This window comes from Pelodiscus sinensis, chromosome 11 (assembly GCF_049634645.1).
Source record: "Pelodiscus sinensis isolate JC-2024 chromosome 11, ASM4963464v1, whole genome shotgun sequence".
Taxonomy (NCBI): domain Eukaryota; kingdom Metazoa; phylum Chordata; order Testudines; family Trionychidae; genus Pelodiscus; species Pelodiscus sinensis.
This window is the reverse complement of record NC_134721.1, coordinates 28551061-28570047: the sequence shown is the minus strand read 5'-3', so window position 1 is coordinate 28570047 and position 18987 is coordinate 28551061. Positions and strand designations below refer to the sequence as shown.

The 18987-nt window shown below is 38.7% G+C and overlaps 1 protein-coding gene across 3 annotated transcripts in view; it reads right to left on the bottom strand.

Moving 5' to 3' along the window:
- Positions 1-18987, bottom strand: part of ERC2 (ELKS/RAB6-interacting/CAST family member 2) — a 1112164-nt gene that overhangs the window by 388037 nt on the left and 705140 nt on the right. The gene's annotated exons all lie outside the window — the stretch shown is intronic.

Below are 18987 nucleotides of genomic sequence, written 5' to 3'. Positions count from 1 at the left end.
TGCTTCTGCATTGTCCCAAAAGAAAAAACTTCTGTTGTCTCTATTAATTGTAAACCTCATCATTTTGTAAATGATCACCTATCTAAAATGAAAGCTAATTGCTCCTTTAAAATTTTCCAAAAAAGAGGAAGTTTTAAAACAACAGAGAGCACATACCTATGTACATGATGCCACTGACCCATAGACAAACCCTTAAATGAAGAGTTAATGGATAAAATTATTTTTCTTTTCTCTTCCTTTCAAAATAGTCATTTTTGAATAGCGGAACGCATTTTCAGTGTTAAAGATTGCTTGCAAATTAAGTGACTGTGATCCAGATACAAGTTGTTTTTTTCTGGAAATAAACTGTCAGTATCATAATAATTGCTATCATTACAAAGATTTTGTAATGTATAAGTTTATTGGAAGTACTGGATGTCAACCATACTGGCATTGTGAAAATATCAAATTAAACTTAAAATGGAATTCCATGAGGCCAAGTTTGGTCATCATCTGCCCTGTTAAACTTTTGACTTTTTATACCTACTCCTTTTAATACTTTGTATTTAGCATCCATGGAGATGCTTTGATTGCTGGAAAGGGCACAATGTTTAAGCAATACTTTAGAATATTTGTAGCACTGTACATAAGCAATATTTTATATTGTGAATAGTCCAACACAATCACAGTAAGGGTACAAGGGCTGCCATAAAAATGTCCTTCCTCTTACTAGCTATAAACAAAATGTTAAAAGAGAAGATAATTATTATTACTCATCTATTTTTGTGAATAGTGGTTTTCCTCAAACAAAACTAAGTTGAAACATTCCTGGATGTCTTTACTAGTAACCTCCAATACAGAATCAGAGTTCTCTCTTATGCAACACAAGGACTAGAACAGACAAATAAGCCACTGTCCTTACGCTGCAATATTTGTGAATAAGCACGCTTCTATAGTCCATTACTAAGCCTTCCAAAAATCTTTTATGTTTGAAATTCTGTACACCACCATCTAATCTTCAGTGGATCAAAATGAGACCATTTCTCTATCAACGCAACTATGGGATAAAGAGAGTTTGCTCAGTCATTCATACAAGATGGTTGGCATTTAGTAAAATTGTAATGACAGCTAGCAGCTGCAATAACTTTCAGACAAGTTCTTCTACCTCAGAATTGCAGATATATATAAAATTAAAATACATTTTCAGCATTGAAATGTAAATCATATTATAGGTATAGGTGGGTAGCTTTGCCGCTATATTGAAATGAAAGTTTTATACTTCATAATACCAAAAAGTATATCCTTACGCTATATTATACCATACAAATGTCTATCCATACAAATGTCTATCTATATGTTTGTGCATATTTAAATGTATACCTATACATAAAAAAGACAGATCGAAAATTAGTGACAAGGAGGCTAATTAAGTGGATAAAAGAGATACATTCAGGGATTCAGTGAAACTATTATATCATTTTATCTTTGTGCAGTGAGATACAGAAATGTAGTGTCAAAAGTGTGAATTGACTTTAACAATATTAAAAATATGGAAACATGGTTTTAAAAGCTGCCTTTGCAAATGGAGAGCATATGTAGAGCATTACCCTATTTTTAACACCATAATACCTTTGTTATATTGTCTTCTTAGTACAATGGTATGCTGTCAAGAAGTTGGAATTCATCTTGGACTAGTGGTAAATGGAATATGCATATAAAATTATAATATAGCCAAAGAGGAATCCCATTGTTGAAGTAAGCCTTCAGGAAATCAATAGAGAAATTCTGAACAACAATGACTTACTACAATTGTATAAAAACAGCAGGATAAAGCAAACTTTCTTCTTTGAATGTATTTAAGCCTCAGGGCGTCAAAAGTATATTTCATTAACCATGCCATAGAAGAAAATAAAACAAGGAATATGGAAGTCTCAAACAACCAGTCAAGTAATGAGCTTATTAGGTTACTCTTTTCATTTCACCCAGGGCCCCATACACACAGGGCAAACAAACATCACTCTCTCATACAATTTACTGCCAATCACCTCAACTAGTGGCTTAAACAAAGCTATCTGCAATACATTCAAAGGCAAACAACATCATCAAAACTAACATGCAGCATAGAGGGCTATGTAAAATATTATATTAAAATAATATAAAGTACATAAAACCTCACTTACGATGTTATTTAAAAACAAATCATATGTAATATTCCCTGTGGACATTTGACCAAAAGAAAGTAAACGAAAGTGCTAGAAATGCACATTACCAAATGTATAGAAATATTTTAAGTTTTTAAAAAAATATAACTATTAACCAATCCACATTGCTTCCCTGCACATATGCACCCTATTAAAGCTATTTTGATCAGCCTGCTGAGTGAGACCTTTGCTCAGCAAGGAGCATTTTGAATTGTTGATAAATGCTTCTCTCTTCTCAAGGGTGGATTGTTGCAGTTCTTTACTTGCAGGAGTTCTTGACCTTGCTATCTCCAAAATGCAGCAGCTCACACCATTACAAGCACTCCATTGTTTTAATTCATCACTCATATTTAAAAACCTCAAACTGCCTTTTCAGAAAAGTTCATGTCTTTAAAATCCTGCTACTTAAACTTTAGCAATGTAATATTTCGGTCCAGCATACTTGATAGATTTTTAAATTTTTATTTAAGGTGTTTTCTCTTGCACTTCTCACTAACAATGGATTTATCCGACAGTCTCCCTAAGGCTATGTCCACAACACTACCATGTTATTTCTAAATAAGTTATTTCAAAATAATAACTCCCAAAATAACTATTTCAGAATAAGCTATTCTTCTTCACAAGCAGGAGTTGTTATTTCAAAATAACAAGCTCTTTATTTTAAAATAATGGGATTGGTAGTGTGGACACTCGCCTTGTTATTTCAAAATAAGGGATCTATTTCAAAATAACTCCCTAGTGTAACATGCCCTAAGACAAGGAACCATTATTGTGCCTATGTAAAAGGGCATGCAGGTTGAGAGCAGTTAAGGCCTACATTTTGAAAAATATCTCCTTCTAATTAGGGCCTTAGTTTTGGGGCACTCAGCACCTCTTAAAAATTTTGTCTTAGGATTCTCAAGAAGAACCCTCAACATTACTGGGCACTTTTGAAAATTTAAGCCAAAGTTGGCTTACACAAGACCATCCAGGAAATCTTTGGAAAACCAGAGAATAAAACTCCTATCTCTTGATTTCTATTCCAATGCCTTAAATAGTAAGCTATGCTTTTTCTTAGCATTTTTGCACTCAGCTAAGTCAGACCCATCTGATTACTGATGCCTAGGATCTGTACTAAATTATGTATTTGCAAACTATCATCAACCTTAATAGTATCGAAAGATTTATTTGTGACAGTAGCCCTAGTTATAAATTTTAGATGTTGGCTCTTGAGGTACAGATACACAGTAGTGCATACCTCGAAATAAGCTATGAAATTTGAGCTATGCAAATTGTCTACACAGTGCCAAATTTTGAAATAAATAACTTTTCTGGCATCTCCCTTACTCCTCGTGCAACGAAGTTTACAGAAAGCTGGAATAAGATGCCCGTTATTTTCAATGTATTTCAAAATAATGGGTGTGCTGTTAAGATGCATACAACACTATTTCAGGATAACGGATGTTATCCCGAAATAGCACTGCTGTGTAGATATACCCTTAGAGTACTCTGCATATGATGGCTATAAACTGACTTCTCAAAGGACCTAAAATGTCCTGTCTGTCCTGGAATTTAACATTTGATGCTCTACTCAATCACTTCTATAAAACAACAATATCTATCAAGTAACATTTTATGATTTTTGAGAAGATTGCTATATGAACATATTTACATGATGAATATTATATAACAATAGCTTACTATATATTATAAAGCAATTCTATTGACTAAATATATAACATACCATAGTGATGTATACAATCAGTGCATACAATTTTGGACCAAATGGCCTGATTTAATATGTGTTAATCTGGATTTACACTAGTAAAACTGAATAGAATTGGACCCAATATACATATCATATACTTCCCATTAGGTCACATATTGCACACCTGTTGACAGGCATTACATTTTAACTAATTATTTCTTTTCTCTTGGGGGAGGGTCATTTATACTTTGTTTTCTATATTGCCTTTTAATATTTTTTTCTTTTGCTTTGTATATCAGGCCCTGGGATTTAAAAAAATGCAAATAAACATTGTTCAGTGCCAGAACTGCCACAGGCACATACTTTTCTTTCAATGGTCCTGGGAAGTGGTTTGTTAAGCTATTGTTCCCAATTAAAAACTCATGTGTTTGTTCAATACAATATGGGTCGCTGCTCTGAGTGAAAGATTTCCTTAACTTGGCAAAACCTATAATTGTAGCAAGTCTATGCCAAGTATTTTTTAATAAGATGCAGCCCCAGGTTTGATTAGCAGCCACTGGATTCCATGTACAATCAGATAATGATGGATTTACTCTTCTCCGCTGAGCAAACATCCTCAGCTTTTAACATAGTATACATATTATAAAACTTCTTTATAAATAATTATGTGCAGTACAACTGTCTTAAATCCATGGTTCATCCCAACCTATCTGACCTTTGACTGTTTAATCTTAAGAAGACCTGTGCAATGCTTCCAAAAATAAATGGAATAAAATATTTATTTTGGCAGCTATCATACAGATATAGTAAAGGGGGAATGTGGTGTATAGAAATGTTCTGCCACACATGTAGACTGCGTCTACAATGGCATGATTTTGCACAAATACTTTTAACGGAAAAGTTTTTCCGTTACAAGTATTTGCGCAAGGGAGTGTCTATACTGGCATGTGCCTTTGCACAAAAGATTTGCTTTTGTGCAAAAGCATCTGTGTCAGTGTAGACGCTCTCTTGCGCAAGAAAGCTCTGATAGCCATTTTAGCCATCAGGCTTTCTTGCGCAAGAAATTAACGTTGCTAACTACACTGGCCCTCTTGCGCAAGAGGGCTTATCCCTGAGCGGGAGCGTCAGAGTATTTGCGCAAGAACCACTGATTTTGTACATTACAAAGTCAGTGTTCTTGCGCAAATACTCACGGCCAGTGTAGAAAGGCGGCAAGATTTTGCACAAAAGCAGCCGCTTTTGCACAAAATCATACCAGTCTAGATGCAGCCGTAGAGTGCACAGAAAAGGCTCTGGAATACATTTTTGTTTTCACACTTGTGGGATAGTATCTATTGGATAATGATGATATTAGGACTGCAAAGACACATGCCATTTTGGAATACAGTTCTAATACTTCTCCAGCTATGCCTGACTGAAGGTCTTGAAGATTGGTATTTATTTTATTTAGGAGAGCATCTTAGTAGATGTTTGCCAACAGAAGTTGAGTAATTGGGAGGGAGTGTTAATTGTACGTATTCACAAAGACCATTATATTGGTTGTTTTTTATAAAATAAAATTTTTATAAATATGTAGTTTTCTAGATACATTTACTAGTAATTAAAAAATACAAAACCTAGATATTTTAATCTCCAAACAAAGTATGTGATTACTTTCATTATAAAAATTAAACTAGAAGTGCTCTAAGCAGTTCTGAAATCTGTGAAGAGTTTCCTCCCCTTCTCAAGTTATTATTACAATATAAAACTGCTTGGAATAAGAAAGCTATCCAGCTTACGAGCAATTCAATACTTTTATCATGGGAATAAATACAGTACATATGATCACTTAACAGTTATTCAAACACCTCAACATAATCTCTTATTTATGATGTTAAGTAACTGTCCCTCCTCCACCCAGTGTTATAGAAACAGATTTTTATACTCTAGGTTTAAGTTGCTGTGTGTCTGCTAACAAGCATGCAATGAAATACAAAAGAAAGAGGTTAAAGGGAATGGAAATTAATTTGTTACAAACATTCATCTTTATACTGCAGGGGAAATGTAAAATGAACTTGAAATAACTAAATATCAAGATTGAACTGAGGTCTGTTGGGGAGAAATACCAATGTATTTCCAGATGCTTATCTTTCATAAACAGCAGGAGCAGGTGTTCTCCAGTATTGCCAAAAAATATTTTCCTCTCATGGAAATATCAAAGGTTTAATGATTTATTTTCATATAAGCCACTGTTTTTCTTTCAGTGAACAATGCGTGTGCATTTTAGCATTGAAAAGTATGTCAAAGTGCTAGTCATTATAGAAATTCATCATAAAGCTGTATAAACAGTAAATACTATGAGATTCACTTTGATTTGCTTGCTACTGGAAGTAAAACAACTCTTCATTTAAATGCATCTTCAGGGACACTAGATGCAGGAAGGACTGGTGCTCACTTTTTCTGTCAAATTTTCTTTAATGAAAATCTGAAAATGTATATAAAGGTAATTGAGGGCACTTCAGTCACGCTCTTTGAAGCAAATCGGCTAGCTTTCTTATTCCAAGCACGGTTTTATACTGTACTAATAATTTGAGATGAAAATGAAAAAGTTAATACACTTGTAGACTATAAAATACTGAAATGTTTCTGGCTTTTCTAATAATGAATAGAAAACAACAGAAGAGTCTTCACAGTTTTCAGCACTGCTGATTTAGAGCATTTGTTGTTTAATTTTTCTAATGAAAGCTGATAGAGCGCAGCATTCTATAATGTAGTTACCTGCACAATTTTCTAGCTATATGAAAAGAATAGTAGTGCCTGCCTTTTATGAATTGCAATGTGAATTTTCATCCAGAAAGGCAAAACCAAATATGTTTAGACTGTGCTGTTTTTATCTGTGTTGTATCTCTTTATGTCAGTCAGGAAAATTCACATTACAGCTAGCAAACAAACATCAGCAGACTTCTTAAATATGTAGGAAATAACAAATTAATGATTAGGTTAAAATAGGCATATATAAAATAGATTAAGTAAACAGATAAAAAGCAAATAACAAATGTACCTATATTAAAATTACCTGCAATAAATAAAACAAAATAAAATGTCCAGGATAGGCATATTATCACAAATAGAATATTTAGATATTTGAGGTTTCATTTACGGTTAGAAAAGCAACACATTCCTAGAAAACAAATGAACTAAAACCTAAATTAATAGAAATACTGAGTACATCTGAATATACTTCATGCAATATGCTCTCCACAAACACAGGTCTATTAGGGACCCTAACATTTTGCCTGCAAAAACCATAAACAGCTATTGTGATGACAAAGACACGCATCTACGACATAATCTGTAGATCTCTTTAAAACAGTTTCTGCTAAGAACCAATACTTACACTAATTTTGCAAAGTTCTTTTGAGAACTTGAACTTTTCCCAATTTCAAAAAGGGTGGAACCCTTGAGATTTTTTTTCCTGTTGGAAGGCAGAAATTCTCCCAATTTTCTCATATCATCACACTAGCCTGGGCCCATATATGTATAGGACTGGTCAAATCCTCGTTTTGTAACTCTGCTTGCTGGATTAAAATAGTTCTGTCTAATGTTCTACTTTTCCTCTGAATGCTTTTAACCTTTTAATATGCTATAGATAAGAAATTTGACTGTGTGTGAAATAAGGTACAATTTGTTTGACAAGGTAAGTTGTACCTTAATTAAATTTAACATTGCCAATTATCACTTGAGTGCGCAGCTGAGATACCTGCACGCTTCCAAAGAACAATTGGTAATTTAAGAAAATTAGCGTGTGGCTTATTTGGACAAATAGTGCTTTTTTTCCTCCTCCATAGACAGGTATAATACATGGCAATACCCTGTGGACATTTTTCCACAAATAAAATCACAGGAACTCCAGCTGACCATGAGCTGCCTCAGAGTAAAAGTGGACAACCTGAAGAACTAACATTTGTGAGTGATAGCAGAGAAATAATATGGAGTCTTAAGGTTTAGTGATAGCTGGAGGAAAGGAGGGCAATAGTAGGTACAATTGGTGGTAAGGTTGTAGAGCAAGAGGGCTGGCAGACGGAGGGCAGAAAAAAGATATTTTCAAATTCCTATTCCTCAAATTTGTACAGGTCTCTGTAGCATGATGAACCAATGTACCCTGAGAGAGTCACCCCTAAGGAAGTAGATGTTTCTCTTTTAGAGAAAGGTTATGGGGGGTGCAGAATTAGCTCATCCTCTGATAACTACAGTCACGGCCTTTCAAGGCTGGTTATTCCCATTTTTGGTACAGCTATCTACCAGCTGAACTTTCCGCTTGGGAAAGGAAATGGGCTTTGCACTGTTCCCTGAACATAAAGAAACTCTGGCTTTGTCAGGCCAGGGGGGAATGAATTCCATAGTCAATGGACCTCCACTGAGAAGGTCCTGCCACCAGATGTTTAAATCAAGGGAATTTTAGTGCACCAGCTGATCTCAATTGCTGTGGTGGTACAGAAGATGCTTTTGGATGTATTGTTTGATTTGGGCTGTTGGCTCTCTAGGTGGGGGTTGTCATTTTAATAATAGAGAGCATTGTACTTCCCAGTAGGAGGCCCAGACTTATGATCCAAAGTAGGATGGGGAGAATTAAGCTCCTATTTAGTATTTTGTTATATCACATCTCACAGATCACACTGTTTTATTCTAGAATCCATGGAGAGATCTTATGAATAAGATTTGTTTGGAGAAGTCAGGATTTCCAGTTTGGCAGGTAATTGCTTGGGACTCAGAAACATTTGGGAACTGCTTCGACTTTTGACACACATCATGAATTTTCCAAGCATCCAAGTGAATTTTGTAAGGTTATACTTTGGTCTGGCACATTCATCAATGAAACTAAATATGGAGTCCATATGTAGCTCACAAACTCTGAGTGTAGAAAATACATAGGTCCTGGAACGAAGGGTCCTGAGAATGTGGCAATTTAAAATGGTTTCCCATATATACAGGATTCACAGTTTGCTTCAATGGCTTTTAGCACCCCTGCTATATACAAATTGTTCCAGAACCCTTGACAAAATATATAGATTTACAAAAGCCACCAAAAACATGACATACTATAAAAAGTAAGAGAGGAACACAGTGATTTTTGTGTTCCAGTGACAATAGCATGGGAACCAGGTACAACTCAGTGCCATCCTCGGCTGAGTCACAACAGGTGGATTTAATGAGAGCTGGTCAAGGGTTTTCTGATAAAACCGTTTTTCATCAGAACATGCTGATCAGTTGAAACCAAAATGCACAATGGATATGTACAAGTTTACTAAACTTCCTTATCTGGTTGCTTGCCAAAGTATCTGTTGGGTTTCTGGGGAGCCAGGGCTTTCAAGGTCTGCAGCCCTGGGACAGCCCTTCCATATAGACTGCTCAAGCATCAGGGTACCAGCCTTCTGGACTCCCAGCTTCACCACAGGGAGCCTGGAATCCCTGACAATCATGATTACCAAACTCTGAGGCTCCTAGCTCCTGTAGTTCCCAACTCTTCTTGGCGCTCTGCTGCCTGTCAGTCCTCTAAGATTCACAGGGAACCAAGAACTAGAAGCACTAGAAGTCTCAGAGTTTGGGCTTCCATTGCTCAATTTAGCTTCAACATTTTCTAAACAAACTCTTTTGATTATTTCTAAACAATTTTTCTTAGAACTTTATAGTATATATGTCAAATGTCAATAGAATAAAATGGATGACTGCACTATTAACAACACTTAACAAGCACTATTCAGGAATTAAATGAAAGTACAAAGTGTCCAAGAGGCCTTAATCCATAAAAGATTTAGGAAACGAGTTTAATTTGTCAAGATGGCAGCCATTAACTGTGAAAGGTTATGCAAATACGGCAGATGGATGATAAAGTGCAGGCTACCTCCACTGTGCCAAACATAAATAAACGCTATATGAAACTGACAGGTAACAAATTTGTTGTGTAAGGAAGGCAGGTAAGGAAATGCTTCAGTTCCACAACAGCATGATTTATCTCCTAGTTGGAATACTTTTTGTGTAAAGGCACATGTACCATCCGTATTTGAAAACATTGTGGTTTTGCCCTTTTCCTAAATAAATAAATCGTACATATCATTCTACTTAGAGTTTTCAGAAAACAAAGTTCTAAATCTCATGTATCTTTGTATAATGGTGGGACATATCAATTGATAATTATAGACCTCTAAAAAGTAGTTAAATATAATTTAAGTCTACATTTAGATTTAGGGATGCAAACGGATAACATTCGTGACATGAAAAACCTTTATTTGAAGAATATGCAGAATTGTTGACTTTATGGGAACATTCAAACATTCATTTTCTAAAAATACATATTCCCTGAATCTTTAAGATGACATCAGCAAAGGTATCTTTCAAGTTCTGACCCCCACTCCTTTCCTATATCAAGATTTTAAGTCAATGTTGTAAGTACTTAACAATTCTGAACCAAACAAATGTGTAAAATACAATGGAGTGGGGTTGAGTTCAGAGCTTGATCTGCAACTTCAAAGCTCTGTCTAAACAACTATTCTGAGAGTGCTAGCATGAGCCTGCTAGCCCAAGTCTCTCAACTCAGGCAGGAGACTCACTACCAAATGCTGCGTAGACATATCCTCAATAGTCCTAGCCATCTTTGAGTGGGAATGTGGCTACGGTGTGGGGTAGGGATGTAAGCGACTAACTGACTAGTCGACTATCTGATAATTAAAAGCTTATTGGATAGTCAACACTCTAGTTGACTAGTCGCTCCCTTCCCCTTGCTGCCTCTATCAGAAAGAGGCAGCAAGAGGAAATAAAAGAGAAGATGCTGGGGGGAGTCGGTTTGAAAGCCAGTTCCCCCAGCTCTAGCTCTGTGGGAGGGGGCAGGGGCGCAGCGGAGGTGTTCCATTTTTTGAAATGTACAAGAGTCCCCGCTGGCCCCAGGATCCATGCGGTGTTTCAATCTTTGAAATGCCTACTGGGGCTCTTGTACATTTCAAAGGTGAAACACCGGGGGGCACTTCAGCCTTTGAAATGTAGCAACAGCCAGGCCAGCTTTTGCTACATTTCAAAGCGGAAGCACCCTTATCAACTAATCAAATAGTTGGTGGAAAGTCCATTGACTATTCGATTAGTTGATTAATCTAATTTTAACATTCCTAATGTGGGTGTCTCAGTTTAGACAAGAAAAAATCATACTAAAAACCTAAATACACTCAAAGAGAATCTAGACTAGTGAGGACCAACCTAAGCTACTTAGTGGGCCACATGAATGGCCCTCCTTCAGCTCAAGGGTCATAAGATTGTTGTAACCAAGACAGTATCCCAGGACAGGGTAGTTTTGCTAACTGTGCTGGCATGCCTAGAATTTCTGGGGTGTACTGATTGAACCATAGCAACACTTTACTGGATGCAGAGGGAGCACACAGCTCTCATAATCTTGTGTACAATCATCATGCACCTTACTTATGTGCCCTTGCTGTATGTGAATGTTACTTTAGTAATACCAATAGGAAAAAAATTAAGTGGATGAAAACCAACAGACTCTGGGAACCCTGGCTATGTCTACACTGGCCCCTTCTTCGGAAGGGGCATGCTAATTTTGAATTTGGGAATAGGGAAATCCACGGGGGATTTAAATATCCCCCGCGGGATTTAAATAAACATGGCCGCCGCTTTTTTTCTGGCTTGGGGAAAAGCTGGAAAAAAGCGTCTAGACTGGCGCGATCCTCCGGAAAAGGGCTGTATTCCGGAGGATCGCGCCAGTCTAGACGCTTTTTTCCGTCTTTTCCCCAAGCCGGAAAAAAAGCGGCGGCCATGTTTATTTAAATCCCGCGGGGGATATTTAAATCCCCCGCGGATTTCCCTATTCCCAAGTTCAAAATTAGCATGCCCCTTCCGAAGAAGGGGCCAGTGTAGACGTAGCCCCGGTGTGTGGGCAAGGGTAAAGAAAATAGGGCTCTATGTGTGGTCTTGTGGGCTCTTGACTCTTGCCTCTCTGCAAAAACCCCAATACCTTGCTCTGAACCTCCCCCCACCCAAAACCCCACCCTGACATATATGCTATAGCTTCTTCTCCTATAATATCACCAAAACCCACCTTTTTACCATAATCACAATTGCTAAACACCCTGCCTTTCCTGTGGCCACTTCTTTTTTTGGTTATTGAGGAACTCTCTGTTCTAGCCTTCCTTTTTCTCATACCTCTCAACTTCAGTCTAGTTAATATGCCACAATACTACATCATCTTCTTTTCCAGTTACTCAGAACATAGACCCTACCTCCTTCAATTCCTTCATTGGCTTCCTTTTTCAATCTTTATATCTATTTACAAGGCCTTTCACAATCTTGTAAAAGACCTACTTTGGCAAACTAGGTAACCTCAACTTTGGAAGTAAGAGAAAAGATGGATTCCAGAACCCAAAAGCATAACATGGGAACATTATTCCATTGACCAAATATTGTCCAGAATTCCTCTCATAACCTAATATTGCTGGTCTTCTTTATAAGCAACGAACTGGCCAAAATGCCCACGGCACAGGGAAAACCTTGTACTTCATGACAGCACTTTCCAGACTTATCAGAATATTTTTCACAATTAAAACAGTTAAAATATCTAGACAGATACTGAAAACATCATATGGAGACAGAAAACTTTCCCAGCCTATCACCACAAACTACAGGAGCAAATGTGAGGCAGAGCTGAGGAAGACTCTTCACCCTTACCATTGTCCAAACCCATCTATTTTCTTCTGGATGTGATACAAGGAAATGTTATCTGAATATTTTCACATCTTAAAATACGGATAATCTTGTCAATCTTATACAGGTAAGTGAAAGTTGGTGGGAGGGGTATAGGGCCAGCCAAGGAATTTCTGTTTGTTTGAACATGTTTCCCTCTTCCTGCTAAGTTCTTTTTTAAGAATATATGAAGCTTTAAATAATGATATGGAGCCACAGGAAACGTGTCTCTGAAATTTCACTAATGAGCAGGGAGATCTTAAGGCTCTTGCTGCTATTGGGCTCATTTATATTTTTTATGAGCTCATGCACTTGTGGGAAGAAAAGAGACAGACTCTCTACTGGCAGATTAACCAGCCCTTTAAGGGTGTCTGCTGTTAATTTTGATTATTCATCTGCACATCTGCCTCTCCCAGCCGTGACACGAACATAGCTCCTTGTAGCTAACTTCATTTAATCAGAAGCTTTTCTCTACAGAAATCTGTCAGCTTGTTTTGACTTCTAAACAGATCTGAATCTAGCATTACAATACTGTAAAAAGTCAGATCTAGTACTTCCAAGAGCTTGGAGAAAGAGAGATCTATGATATCTAGCTATCTGGGCCTGATAGTTATTGACTCTGTCTACCACAGTCATGAAATCTTATAATTTCCTTTAGAAAACATAGTTTGGGGTTTTTCACACCAAACCAGAGACTGAAAGAGTTGCAACACCTTGGGCCAACTCTCAGTGCCAAAATCTGTGATTTGAATAAATCCTGCCTCTGCTCAGAAGGTTTTATAGACAACTTCCACTAAACTTACTATGGAAGGAAGATTAGTTTGAACCACTTTTCAGAAAATAGATTTTACCATGCCTTCAGGTAGAAATTTATCTTTTTTCTATGATCTTCCAGTCCAGGATAATCAGAATTATGCACCTGAACTCGAAAGGAACTTGACACTTCAGATCTTTAAAAATGTATATGGCACATTATTGTGCAGTTCATTGACCTTCTGTGGATCCCAACTTATTACTGAATCAACTTATTTTTGGTTAATACTGCAGATTTCTCTTGCAGTCCATAGAGGAAATGGAATCAGTTGTTCCTCTCCCCCCACCCCCCTCAGTATTCCTAGCTGCTATAAACTCATGCCTATGAAAATAAAAATTAGTCATATTCCATATACTATCCACTGCACACATGTATGGGAACTCTATATGGCTATTTGTGCTTCATCTCATTGAGTACTATGTGACGCAGCACAATCAAGCTTTCATCATGTCCAGTATATTCTGTTGTTATTTAAATATACTTTGGGATAAACTTCTACATTAAAAGGCTGTAGGGTAGATTGAGGATTGCTATTCTTCTCAGCTGAGAAACCTACTGTTAAATGTTCACTGGTGGAAGACACTATAGGACTATCACCATTGGAGTGATTTAGTCTGTAACTTCACTGCAAAATGAGTGAGTTACCAGCTTCAATGATAGCAAAACCCAAGATCTCACCCAGAACTCCATCTATGTCGGCTAGCCTGATTTGAAAGAATCACTTAACTTGAGAAAGAGGTTTTTGTGTGGCTAGGAAAGGAGAAAAGTGGCAACACTCAAAAGAAAGTATGATCTACTTCTGCAATGAAGACATACTTCTGTTTAGGGACTGAAAAAGTACAGGGGCACTTAAAAAGTACATCTAATTTAAGTGGGTTTCAGGATCACCTCCATACGGGAAGGTCCCATATTATGTTTCTTTCCCCAGATTAGTTTCGAGTAATTCTTAGAATCAGTTTTCTGGTATGAATAATTACTGACATTCACTAATATTTACTGAAAATTTGCAGTAAATTTCCCTTGATAAAATATTTTCAAACAGCAAATTAAAAAGCACAGAGCTGAAAGAAATTGTGTTTTTTTTATTCCAGTGAATATTCATGGAAATGTTTCTGAAGTATTCACTGAGTCTAGTGAGCAAGTATTTCAAAGAGTGAACGTTACTCAGAATCTTTCTTTTAGAGTAGGTATGTTTCTTATAGTGTATTTACTTTACTCAGTAGCCATTAGTATGGACTGATGGGATCTAAGTAATAATTCCCCCAAGGAGGAGGGAGGAACACAAAAGGCCTATTTGCTGAGTGCTATTTGTAGCAGCATGCTAGTTAAATATTCAGGAGGATTGCCTTGGCTTCTGTGTTTTAGCAGGAACTTTCTGATGGTGAAGTTAGGTCAAGACTGCATAGCACTACTATCTGATCAAATGTTGTATTTGAACTGAGAGCTAGAATTACTGTGGATGTCCCAGAGAGCACTGTTTTGTTATCACAGGATTTCTGTAAAGCACAGTCTAATTTTTCTACAAAGAGACAAGAGTCATTAAAACAGAGAGATAGGAGCTGAAGTTTATCTAAAGAATCTCTGAAGCAGGAGCCAAGCCAGAGGATCCTTCTGTCCAGAACAAAGAAGCTCATATTTGTTGCCAGTTGTACTGAGTACTGGGAAACATCGATCAGGCTGTAGTTGACATATGCATTTACACACAGAAAAAACTGGAGTTTCTTAGGAAGGTGAGACCAAATTATATGATACCCAGCAGGGCTGACAACCTTGCCAGGCCCTGAGACAAGGTGTGCAGGAGGCTAGCTCTGTATCCCAGAAGCGGGGAGAGGGTCAAAGATGGAAGGGGCAGGACCAAGGGTAGTCAGCCCTTAGGGGTGCCATCCAGACCATGTTATGCCCCCCCGCAGCCAAATGGAGCAGCGCTCCAGAAGCAATTCTACAGGGGCAGCAGCCAGGAGCTCCGAGCCCCTTGGACTCTCCAGGCCCCAGGAGTAATTGCACACTTTGTCCCTCTTCCCCCGCATCAGTGTGACTCTCCATAGATATCCAAGATGAATATACAGTAACCAAGCTCTGGGCCATTTGAAATATCAGAAAGTCATTATGAAAATAAGACACTGATCTAGCTATATAGAAGATGATATTGTGTATGTTGCTACAAAATGTTGCCCTCTACGGGTATGTCTACACTTGCACCCTAGTTTGAACTAGGGATGCAAATGTAGGCATTCGAAATAGTAAATGAAGCCGGGATTTAAATATCCTGTGCTTCATTAGCATAACCTCGGCCACGCGCTGTTTCAAAACCCAGCTGTTCCGAAAGTGAAAGTGCGTTCCAGGCCACATTAGCTCAAATCAAACCCCTTGGTTCAAACTAACGTTACTCCTATCACAGCTCAGAGCGCAGTTTCACTTTCAAAACAGCTGGGTTTTGAAACAGCACGCGGCCGAGATTATTTTAATGAAGCGCGGGATATTTAAATCCCCGCTTCATTGACTATTTCAAATGCCAATATTTGCATTCCTAGTTTGAACTAGAGTACAAGTGTAGACTTCCCTAGGGGATTTTTTTTGACACAATTTTTTGTAATATATATTTTAAAGTGTTACTTTCGTAACTCAGACAGCAGCTATTATAGAATCATAGAAATGGAAGGGACTGATTCTTGTAGGAAGCTTTGAATGTTTGATTCAAATAGTTATAAAGCTTTTAAATACATAAGCATATGGTGAAGCATCTTATTCATGTTACAGAAATATAGCACTGGAAGGTACCTCTAGAGACAGGACCAAGAACCATCTAGACCATCCCTGACAGGTTTCTAACTTGCTCTTAAAAATCTTTAATGATGGTGATTCCACAATGTCCCTAGGCAATTTATTCCAGTGCTTACGGAGAATAATTTTGCACTTTCTCCTTGCAACAACTTTTTATATACTTGACATATGATGTCCCCTCTCACTCTTCTCTTCTCCAGACTAAACGAACCCAATTCTTTCAATCTTCCTTCATAGGTTCCTATTTTCCAGATCATTAATTCAGGGATGGGAAACCTCAGATCCAGGGGCCAGATGTGGCCCCTAGCTTGCCTGGATCCAGCCCCCAAGGCTCAGGGCTCCCCACCAGCATTGGAGAGCCCACACTGGTACTCCAGCTCCCTCCACCCGCCACAGGACTGGAGCACACAAAATCTACTAGCTTGGACAATCCTAGGCTTTGGTGTGCGAGAGGAATATAAGGACTGTCTTTCTCCTTCTCAGTCAGGGGCCATGTCAGTGAGAGTTTGTTTGCTTTGTCTGCTTCTCACTTGTGTGTGGCCCCCGACTAATTTTTCTGTGGGTCAGTGGACCCCAACCCAAAGAAAGGTTCACCACCCCTGCTGGACTTTCTCCAAATTGTCCACATGCTCTTTTTTTGTTTTTTGGTTTTTTTTGCAACAGTGTTACACTGTTGGCTCATATTAAGCTTGTAGTCTACTATGATCCCTAGATCCCTTTCCACAATACTTTTTCTTAGGCAGTCATTTCCAATCTTGAATGTGTGTCATAGATTGTTTCTTCCTATGTGGAGTACCGTGCATTTGTCCTTCCTGAGTTTTTCATCCTATTCACCACAGACCATTTCTCCAATTTGTCCAGAACATTTTGAATTTTCATTCTATCCTCCAAAGCATTTGCAACCCCTCCCATCTTGGTATCATCTGCAGACTTTATAAGTGTATTCTCTATGTCATTATCTAAATCATTGATGAAGATATTGAACAGAACTTGTCCCAGAACTGATCCCTGCGTAACCCCACTCATAACTACTCTCTGGGAATGGTTATCTAACCATTTATGTACCCACCTAATAGTAGCTCCAGCTAGGTGGTACTTCCCTAGTTTGTTAATGAGAAGGTCATGTGAGACTGTATCAACAGTATTACTAGTCTAGATATACCACATCTACCACTTCCCCTTATCCAAAAGGCTTGTTACCTCCCCCGCCCCCTCCTCCCCCCAAAAAAAAGCTATCAGGTTGGTTTGACAAAATTTCTCTTACAAATCCATGTTGAGTGTTACTTATCACTAGGGTCATCTCAAATTCATGGTTCACTTTGGTCAATTTCATGGCCACAGGGTCTTCCAGATGTTTACAACTGAAATTTCATGTTATAACTATAGGGTGTTGATCCAACAGGGGATTTTAGGGAATCCCAAAAGTATTGCAGGGGGGCTTCAAGACTGCCATAGACACTTATGTACTGTCTGCACAGCCCAGCTCTGAAAGGCAGCAGAGCGGAATTTCTTGCAGAAAGAAAGGGGCTCCCAGAGGCAGAGGTAGGTATGATCTCCCTAGTTGCTGGGAGGGTCCCAACGGGAGCTCTTAACTGCTAGTCAGACTCAGGGTGAGTGGTGGATTAATGCATGGACGGGAAGGCCTGCGCTCTGGGGCCCTGGACAACTTGAAAAATATATGCCTTGATCCTGGCATGGAATCCCTGAGCTCCATCAAGAATTGCAGGGGCTGAAACCTTGAGCTCTGGTGTCCTGAGTCCCTGCAGGAGCCATGGTGGCTGAAGCCCCAAGCCCTAGCTGGAGTCATGGGAGGGGGGAGGAAGAAAAGGGTGAAAGCCTGACACTCAGTCAGGAGCTGTGGGGTGTGAACTCAGGTAGGAACCGCATGGGGTGGAAGCCCTGAATTCTGAGCTGGATCTGTGGGATGTGGTAGCCCCCAACCCAAGTCCTTGAGCCCCGGCAGGAGAGACAGAGGGCAGAAGCCCTGAGTCCCAGCTGGAGATGAGGTATTCTCCAGCCCTAGAAGGAGCTGCTGGGAGGGGACAGCATTCCTATCCATGTGCTCAGGACGTAGGCAGAGAGGAGAGGAGAGGATAGATGGCAGCAGCAATCCCAGAGCACAGGTACCCCGATCCTGAGCAGTAGCCATGAGGCGAGGAGGGAACAGAAATCCTGGAGCTCAAGTGCCCAGAGCCCTGGCAGGAACTGCAGGGGAAAAGGGGAAGGGAGGGCTGTCTTCCCTTGTACCATTTTTTAGACTAATGAACTCTTATTTCATAATCACTTTTACCCAAGCTGTCTTCCGCTTTCAAATTCTCAATCAACTCTACTTTTAATGTCAAGGATTTAAAAGTTGCTTTGAGAGTTCAAAACTGCCATTACTGAGACTCCTTGCAGCAGGATTCAGGAGGCTCAGCCCATCCTTCTGACAGGTCACTCTCTGTCCTCCTGTCCCATTCAAAAATGAGTGAGAGGCAAAAGATTAGGAGATGTTATCCTTATTGCCCTGCTGTCACAGCTTTGGAGTAATTACACCTGTATTCACTCTCTGCCATCCATCAAGGGCACACACTTTTAGGCTTCTAGCACTCAGCAGTCACCTCTCTTGGGGAGAGATCGGCATCTCTCTCCCTCCTGACCAGGAAATATTTAAATATGTCGTTGCCTATGCTGTGATATTTCCAACAAGCCAGAATGCCTAAACAAGCCAACATTTGCATTTTGCTTCCTCTCTAGAAGCAGTGAATAGAGTAATTGTCAGCAGTTACAACCTGCCACAAGGTTCTTCTTAAACATTTGTTATTAAG